Source organism: Cajanus cajan, chromosome 9 (genome assembly GCF_000230855.2).
Source record: "Cajanus cajan strain Asha chromosome 9, NIPB_CcT2T_4, whole genome shotgun sequence".
NCBI classification, from domain to species: Eukaryota; Viridiplantae; Streptophyta; class Magnoliopsida; order Fabales; family Fabaceae; genus Cajanus; species Cajanus cajan.
In genome coordinates this window covers 30,358,446-30,367,150 of record NC_138525.1, presented here as the reverse complement: position 1 = coordinate 30,367,150, position 8,705 = coordinate 30,358,446, and the positions used below count along the sequence as shown (strand labels likewise).

Sequence of the window (8,705 nt, the reverse complement as noted above, 5' to 3'; positions counted from 1 at the left end):
GTATTTAAATTTAAAAAGTTACGTGATTTGCTTCAATTTTTAGATTGGAATGTAAAATAGCTTCAAACCAAATCCAATCGCAATTATTTGTAAATATATTTTTTCCAAATACATAGTGCAAGTATACAAAATTGACATATAACTTAAACAATATTTTATAAAATTTTAAGTTATTAAAAAGGTGTTTTCTTCTTCAAATATGTATTATAATATGTAAAAGGTATTTTATAAAAATTGTAAGCAACTAAATTGAACTTTTGAATGAAAAATTATGAATTATTTATAATATTTGAAAATATTTTTTTAAAATTGGAAAAACTATATATATGGGAAAAATATTAATATGATAATTAAAATTGTACTTAAAATATTTTTACTAAAATAATAAAACGTATTTTATAAAAAATGTAAGCAACTAAATTGAACTTTTGAATGAAAATTTATGAATTATTTATAACATTTGAAAATATATTTTTTTAAACTGAAAAAACTATATATATGAGAAAAATATTAATATGATAATTCAAATTGTATTTAAAATATTTTTACTAAAATAATAAGATAAAAATTGATATTAAATACATTAAATGACTAAAATATTTTAATATTTATATACTTTTATTTTTATTTTTTACATTCGATATTTTAAGCAAATAACATAATATTATACATTTAATTAATTTTTAGATTACAAATTTTAAAAATTACAAAACTCAAACTTAATCAAATCACAAAAGATTGGTTTCATTTGATTTAGATTTTATAATTTATTCAAATCGAATATCGCTTAATTTTTTTTTATTTGATTCATGTGACTTTTAAAACAAAAATCGAACTAAATTATACCGCAAATACTTCTAGTCATACTTATCTAATAAGGCGTTTGCTTCACATATTACAAGATCATTTCCAATAATATTGTAAGTAGAATATTATTTCTAGGTATATTTAGAAAATGCATTTGATTACATCATAATATTCTTTCAAATATTTTTAAAATTGAAAATAATTTAAATAAAATAATAAAAAAGAGAAGTTTCAAGTATTTTTAAACATAACTTTTCATATTCCCATAGGAATAAAAATGTAAAAAATATAAGACAATTTTCGTGAAAATAAATAATAATAGAGAATAATTTTTCAAAACTTATAACAATCATGAAAATATTATATTCTCATACTTACATTTTGCGGATAAACTTCTAGTCCATAAAACAAACATCCCCTTATAATAATGCTTTTAAATAAATCAACAAACTTATCTATAAATAGGCTAAAGAGCCAATTTTTTTAAAAAAATTATATAATAATTTTAAGACATTACAGTCTACACATTTCATTTCATAGTTACTAATAATGCAGTACTGCTAATGAGTCTACACATTACATTTCATGGTTATCTATTGCAGCATTTACCTCTTTCATTATGGTTTCCTTCTTCCATGTCTCAGCACCCTTGAAGAATGCCCTGATTGATGTGACTGCAAGGTCCAATTAATTTAACAAATCAATCATATTATCGAGTGAAAGTTCAAGTGATGTACAAATCTTCTATGATTATACCTAAACAAATAATAATTAAAAGAATAGTGAGCATCCAATCAGCAAATATCACACTTAAAATAACTCCTATATATGCTGATTCCAAGCATGAGCATAGGTTGGATAAGCAGCATCAGATCAAGTGTTGGATGCTTTTGCTTCAAGTTCAAGCAGAAGAATACAGCTGAGATGGCTGCACCTGTGACCATACCTGAGTTAAATACAATAAATATCGATCAGTGTTAACATAATTTTTATCGGCTGAAATCACGTTTATAAATATAGATTAATCATTAGTTATCAATTTTAAAATATTATATGGATAATGTTTGCGAGTCAACAAATATATCAGTAATAGACTAGTTTAGAAACAAGTAGGTTATTCCCCAAAAATCTAATACTAGCAATATCAGCATCATTTCTGAACAGATAAATGCTTACACTTTGAAATAGCAATTGCTGATTTTGGATCAAACCCAATAATGAGGATTAGCATTGGCACAAAGATACCGCCACCACCTACTCCCCCAACACTTCCACATGCCGCCCCCAAGATTCCAATCAAGGTGCCAACAACTATTCTCCAGCCAAATTCCATTTCCTATTCATAACTGACGAGTCAAATTTGGTGTGTTTCTCAATTCCTGAATTCAGATAATTGGTTGGAAAAGATTACAGATATCTATCTCCTAACCCAAAAGATCTATATAATATGGTTATCTCAGGAGTGGCATATTAAAATCAAACTAGTGGAAGTTAGAGTAGAATATAATTGGTCAATCAAAGAGTTTCCCTGGCTAATTAACTAAGCTGAATGTAAGATGTAAAGGAGAGTGATTCATGAAGGGAGACATTGTAATGAAAAGAAATGATATGTAATGTGATGTAAGCAAGAAACTCACTGGCCACACATGTTGATAACCCAAGTGACTCCATATGAATTCCAAAGCTTTGATATGGTAAGAAAGTGGTTGTGCTTCATTTGTCATAGATACTTCACTTCTAGTACTTGCTATAGCATAAATGAAGAAGACAGAAAGCAGCAACAAATTGAAGGAAACAATAACCACATTCGTCATGGTCGACCCGCCAATTTGCTCCTACAAACATGGAAGTAAAGCAAGAAGATGGGTACCATGCAAAGCACGCACTTGGTAACTAATTAATTGGTTGGAAAAATGTGACAACTAAGAAATGGAAGACTATTCAACTATTGAGATGTTTTGAATACAGCATTGCTATTTGGTATCAACACTATTTGGCACATGGCATGGCTAAGGATTTGAAAATTAATTGTTCAGTGTGAACTCGGGTATGAAAAGTAGTTGAAAGGTACCGTGTGCTATAGATACAATCTAGAGAGATATTATTAGGTAAGGTATCAGGTAGTCGATGATTACGAGTGTTTATACTTTGGATTAATCATGATATATATTTAAGTTTTTCTTTATATGGTATATATTTAAGTTTTTTTAATTTGAGAGAAAAAAATAAATAACATTTGATTATATTTCAATGTAGAGACTAGTTATGAATTATGTGATTCAAGATCATGTGGTTAATTTATTAAAGCCGTTTTTTATCAACAAATTGTTCATAAATGTATGAATTCTTTTTTATTCATTCAATCACGTATAACTGCTATGCTCCACTACTTAATATTTTAAATGTTTTATTTTTCTTCAACAGCGTGTTTCACGTCTTGAGTTGAGCATCAAATTAAAATTTGAAATTGATATTGAGAGCATTGTTTCAAATTTTAAATCATAATTAGACATGATATGTTTAGATTCAATGATCTTCATTTGAAGTTATACATATTTAATTTTCCTCATGTAGGGTCTATTTGGTTTGATGGAGGGGAGAGGAGAGATTTAATGAAGGGAAGGGAAGAGGAGAGGAGGAATTAAAAATTTGTTTAATTTGGTTGAAAGGAAACAATAGAAAATAACTCTTTTCTTATTTAGTTTAGAAGGAAAAAAATGAGAAATTTTAAAAGTTAATTTACTTTTATATACTTATAATTTTAAATTTAAAAAGATAAGTATATTTTCGATATTAAACTACAAATATTTTAAAATACTTTATCTCCTAAATTTAGGTTAATTTAGTCATTTTGAATATTTTTTTAAACCAATATTCAAGACTTGAAATTTGTCTTATAAGATTCACTTATGTGAAAAATTATTGAATGCAATTGAAGTTCAAATTAAATGTGTTCTAAACATAGTGAAAAATATTTTTTAAAAAATATAATTTCATATTATCTTCTAGTTGTTCATATTTAGATATATTTTTATACAATTTTCACTATATTTATAGTTCTTTTAAGTTCAAAAGTTAATTACATTTCATAGTTTTCATATAGGTGAATCTAATGTTATGATAATTTCACGTTTTGAATCAGTTAAAAGTTGATTCAAAAACATGTCACTAAATTGAAAATAATCATATTGTATTAAAATGATCAAATTGATTCAAATATAAAAGATAAAGAATCAAAATAAACATTTTAATAAATAGAAGACCAAAATGAATATAAAAAAAATAAGGTAAAAGATCAAAAATATAATTCAGTTTTATACATATTATTTTTATTTTCTAGTCAATTATAATTTCATTAATTTTAATTTTTTGTTTTTATAATAATAAATGACAGAATTAAAAAGGTAAAAAAAATTATATGTATAAAAATTAAAATAAAACTTTTTTAGCGATACGAATTAAAATGTAATATTTTTTAAATTATAAGATTTAAAAGGTAATTAAACCTTTTAAATATGCAAGGGAACAGGTTCAAACCCAGCATTGCATATAAGGTGTCCTTCCATGTAAATTAGTAATGGTTACACAGTTAAATTATGAATTAATTGCACTATCAATTTATTTTTCAAATGCATCTTCATCTTGAGAATTTTTTACTCAAATAATATTATTTAAATTTTTTTTTTACCTAAATAGTAACTGTGAAAATTTATTTTTCTAACTAGCACCATTTACTGTTCACGTTTAGAACAAGCCGTTCCAGATTAAAAAATAATACATGACAAATAGATCAAAATGGCCAAAGTCCAGCAGGATTAAAACAGAGATGAACATTAGAGAACAACATAATCAGTTTCCGCCACCATTGATCTTTATTGTTGTATTGAATTTTAGTAAATTTTTTTAGTTAAATTTATAATGTTAATATTTAATAAATTTAATTATTTGATGTTAGTCTCTGAATTTTGATATTTGATAAGTGAAAATCGAACTAAAAAATTTTATTTATAGACCAGAACTGTCTGTTCTGGTTCTACTTTTTATGTATTAATTTTGAATCCGGAACGGCTAGTTCTGATCTATTTGTCATGTGTTATTTTTTAATCTGGAACAGTCCGTTCTGATATTAGAATGGTCCATTCTAAACGTGAATAGTAAATAGTGCTAGTTAAGAAAATAAATTTGCACAATTACTATTTAAATAATTTTTTTTAAAATAATAGTATTATTTGAGTAAAAAACTCTCATTTTGCTGCCATGCGTCCAATCCTTTTGGAGTCATGACTTAATTGAAAGATAACACTAGAAGTTCTTTCACGTTTTTGGTACCAAATAAAATGCATATAAAAAATAAAATGCAGGATAAATTGAATAAAAATTACTTCCAGCCATTTCAAACAAAAAGAGCTTATTCGATTTTGTTCTTCCGAGTTCTCACTCTCATTTTTGTTGAAGAATTCTTGAATGTGGAACACAAGACCAACAACAGCTTTTTATTAGCATTTTACCTTTGATAAATCATTTAGTAGGCATTACCACCATAATGGTCATTCAAAGTCTGAACCTATGATTCTAGAACATTTGGATCACTAAATAGAATTTAAACATGGTTTTAATAGTAAAAATAGTTACATTCTCCTATTTGGTTCAACCGCATATATAACTCATGAATTTAAATGAGTCTACTGAAAACTTTCCTTAAGGAAAGAATATGTGAATCATAGAAATAATTTCCTCTTAAAGTGAATATTGTTTATCTATATTATAACGAATTCAATTTCTCAAGTTTCGTGGTAAAAAAATTAATGAATAAACCTGACATTAATTCTTAGTTCATTACAATATATTTTCTTAAATAAATTAATGTGAACATGAACAAAAAAAACATCACAATAGAAGAGTATCATCAGTTATGTGCATGTATATAATCATAAAGTGAAACAAAGCCCTATTTTCATACATGGTCCTTGAATCTTAATGATGGCATGCCCTTGGTTCAAGGGTCAATGATTATTAGCTTAGTGTTAATATGCTTAATCACCATTTTTTTTCTTTTTCTTTAATAGTTAAGTACTTAATGTCTATACTAGTATAAAATGGGTTTCTAAAATCGGTTGTTCCGAGTCTTCCCACACTTCCTTCCCTACACTCTGAAAGGGTGTGATGGTGGTGGTGGAATACATTTGCGATCTCGAATCTGTCAACTACTTCCACTGTCGACAACATATCTACACTTGAAAGAAGGAAAAATTGCACTTGATACAGAATGACAAAGGCTAAAAGATAAGTAAAAGAATAATGAAAAACTTAAACTACACTTGAGATACAAATGAATAATAGCCCATTTGGATACAAGCTACAATCAGTATTCAGAGTTTTTATATGAAAAAAGAAATAATTTTAGTAGATAAGCTCTAAAAACACTTCTAAATTTATATCTAAATAGACTTTAAATGCTTCCACCTCTAGTTAACAAAGGCTTCTTCCATGCTCCAGCAGTATGAAAAAGAAAAGTGGGAGCCATGTTGTGTGCGAGAGAGAGATGCGAGGAGGGAGGTGCTATTGTGCTATGTGAAAGATGTATTAAATCGATTATTTTCTAACCGATTTAGTATTAAAGTTGATTAAAATTTTAATCAATTTTAAATTTACCCTACTAAATCAATTGTGATTTAACCGATTTAAAAAATGTTGAAATAATTTAAAATTGTCGGCAAGTCCATATATTCCAAATCAATTAGATATTTAACGGATTTAAAATGTAATCTATTAAATCGGTTGTGACTCAATCCATTTAAAAAGTTCAAAACTGTCACCGGGTAATTTATTAAACTAGTTGCAACATGTAACATTGTGGTTTTTCTTAACTTTGTTGATTAATTATAGTTTTTCTATAATTGTTGTTTAAGGGTTAAGAAATTATTGAGGGTTAAGTAGTCGGTGAGGTAGTTTTAGTTATGGTTAAATTGACCTAATTTAAGAAAAAGATTTATAAAGTTTTTCTTTTGACGTTGAAACTTAGGGAGAAGTTAGGGAGAGAGACTCTAGAGTTAGAGGAAATTCTTCCTTATTTTGTCCACTATTTCCTCTTGAACCCTTCCTATAGTTGATCTAAGTTGATAGAGTTGGAAATTCAAGCTTTCGAAATTGAGAATCTCAAATTGAGGAAGTCATATGGAAACTCTAGAGACTTCAATTTTTTTTCCTCTTTTTCTCTAATTTATGAGTCACTAGAGGTAAGAGATGTTTGTGATCGATAGTTTGTTGAATTATACTACTAGTTTGATGATTGAATACATCAATTGCCAGTTGTTTGGATTCAATTTTAGAAGAGATTGGAAAAGCTTGAGTTTTTTGGATTCTCAAAGGTGTTTTAAAGAAAATTTGATGTTTCATGGAAATCCATGTTTGTATTAATTCAAATCAATGTATAAAATAATTTTATGATTGTCTATCAATTTAAATTAATGAAATAAAGTATCAAATAATTTTCAAATTTTTTAAAATTTTGTAGACTTGATCTATGCATTAAGAACTTTAAATTCAACAATTGATCATTGTTAAAATTTAACGTAGAATATAAGTTATTGAACGAAATAAACATATTCGTCCTCATATATATATATATATATATATATATATATATATATATATTATGTGTGTATGGGTATTAAGAATTCTATGTGTATAAAATTCTTAATACCCATTATGTGTGTGTGTGTGAGGAGGAATCTACTTACTCCAAGAGTAAGTCTAAACCCTAAACCTAGACTTACTTCATTCAATAACTTGTGTTCTACATCAAATTTGAATGATCCAACCATTAAATACAATGTTCTTAATTCATAGGTCAACTCTGCAAAGTTTAAAAAAATCAAAAAACTATTAGATACTCCACTTATTAATTCAAATTTACGAATAATCATAAAAGTACTTTATACATTAATTTGAATTTATGAAATGAAGTAAACAAATTTTCAAATTTTTAAAAAAATTTCATAGTTGATCTATGTATTAAAAACTTTTAATTTAATAATTGGATTGTTAAAATTTGATGTGTAACATATGAGTTATTGAGTGAAGTAAATTTAGGTAGAAATAAACAAACTTAACTTTCATAATAAAAGAAGAAATCAAGGTCATTTTAACACTTCTTTAGGAAACAACTCTATTGACCATCATGAAAATATACTATAATGTCGATTTGCAAGAATCAACACAACCAACAAAGTCTAAATATGAACATCCAATCACATCTAGATTGTATGATTGCCTATACATAATCATGTAGGCTTTGTTCCTTGGAAGTACCTCATCACTTTCTTTGCAGTTCTCTAGTGGTCAATCAATACCTTGATTACTCTGATATCTTCTTAACATTATAACAATAAATGCAATGTTAACCCTTGTTCACATTTGATCATAGATAAGTCTCCCAATGACATAAGGGATTTTTTTCATTTGTTCCCACTCAAAATTATTCTTTGGGATTTGGTTCAAATTGAACCTATCACCTTTCGCAATGGGAGCAACACTAGGTGAATAATCTTTCATTAATATAGGTTTCTTGTGACAAACCTAAAATACCCTGAGGTCGATCTCTATGGATCTTAATTCTAATAACATAAGATGTATCATAGATATCCTCCATGTCAAATGGTTTAGAGAGAAACTATTTCACCTCATGTAATAAACCTTTATCATTGGTTGCAAGTTAAATAGCCTCCATGCATAAAATAAGAAAACAAATTTTACTTCCACTAACTATAACCCCCTAGCTATTTCACTTTAACATGCAATAATTGTAACTTTGTCTCATTTTATGCATACATTATTTAGCAAAACTCGCATTTTTATTATGTGTGCAATAGACAGGTGACAAAGAACATAACTACGGG

The 8,705-nt window shown here is 26.7% G+C and overlaps 1 pseudogene across 1 annotated transcript; it reads right to left on the bottom strand.

The window, feature by feature from the left end:
- Positions 1–415: 415 nt before the first annotated feature.
- On the bottom strand, positions 416–2,765 carry LOC109810214 (sulfite exporter TauE/SafE family protein 3-like; annotated as a pseudogene). Its single transcript, XR_014429775.1, has 4 exons — positions 2,445–2,765; positions 1,984–2,143; positions 1,564–1,753; positions 416–1,481 (listed from the first exon to the last, which is right to left on the bottom strand). The product of XR_014429775.1 is annotated as a sulfite exporter TauE/SafE family protein 3-like (transcript).
- Between the last annotated feature and the right edge of the window lie 5,940 nt (positions 2,766–8,705).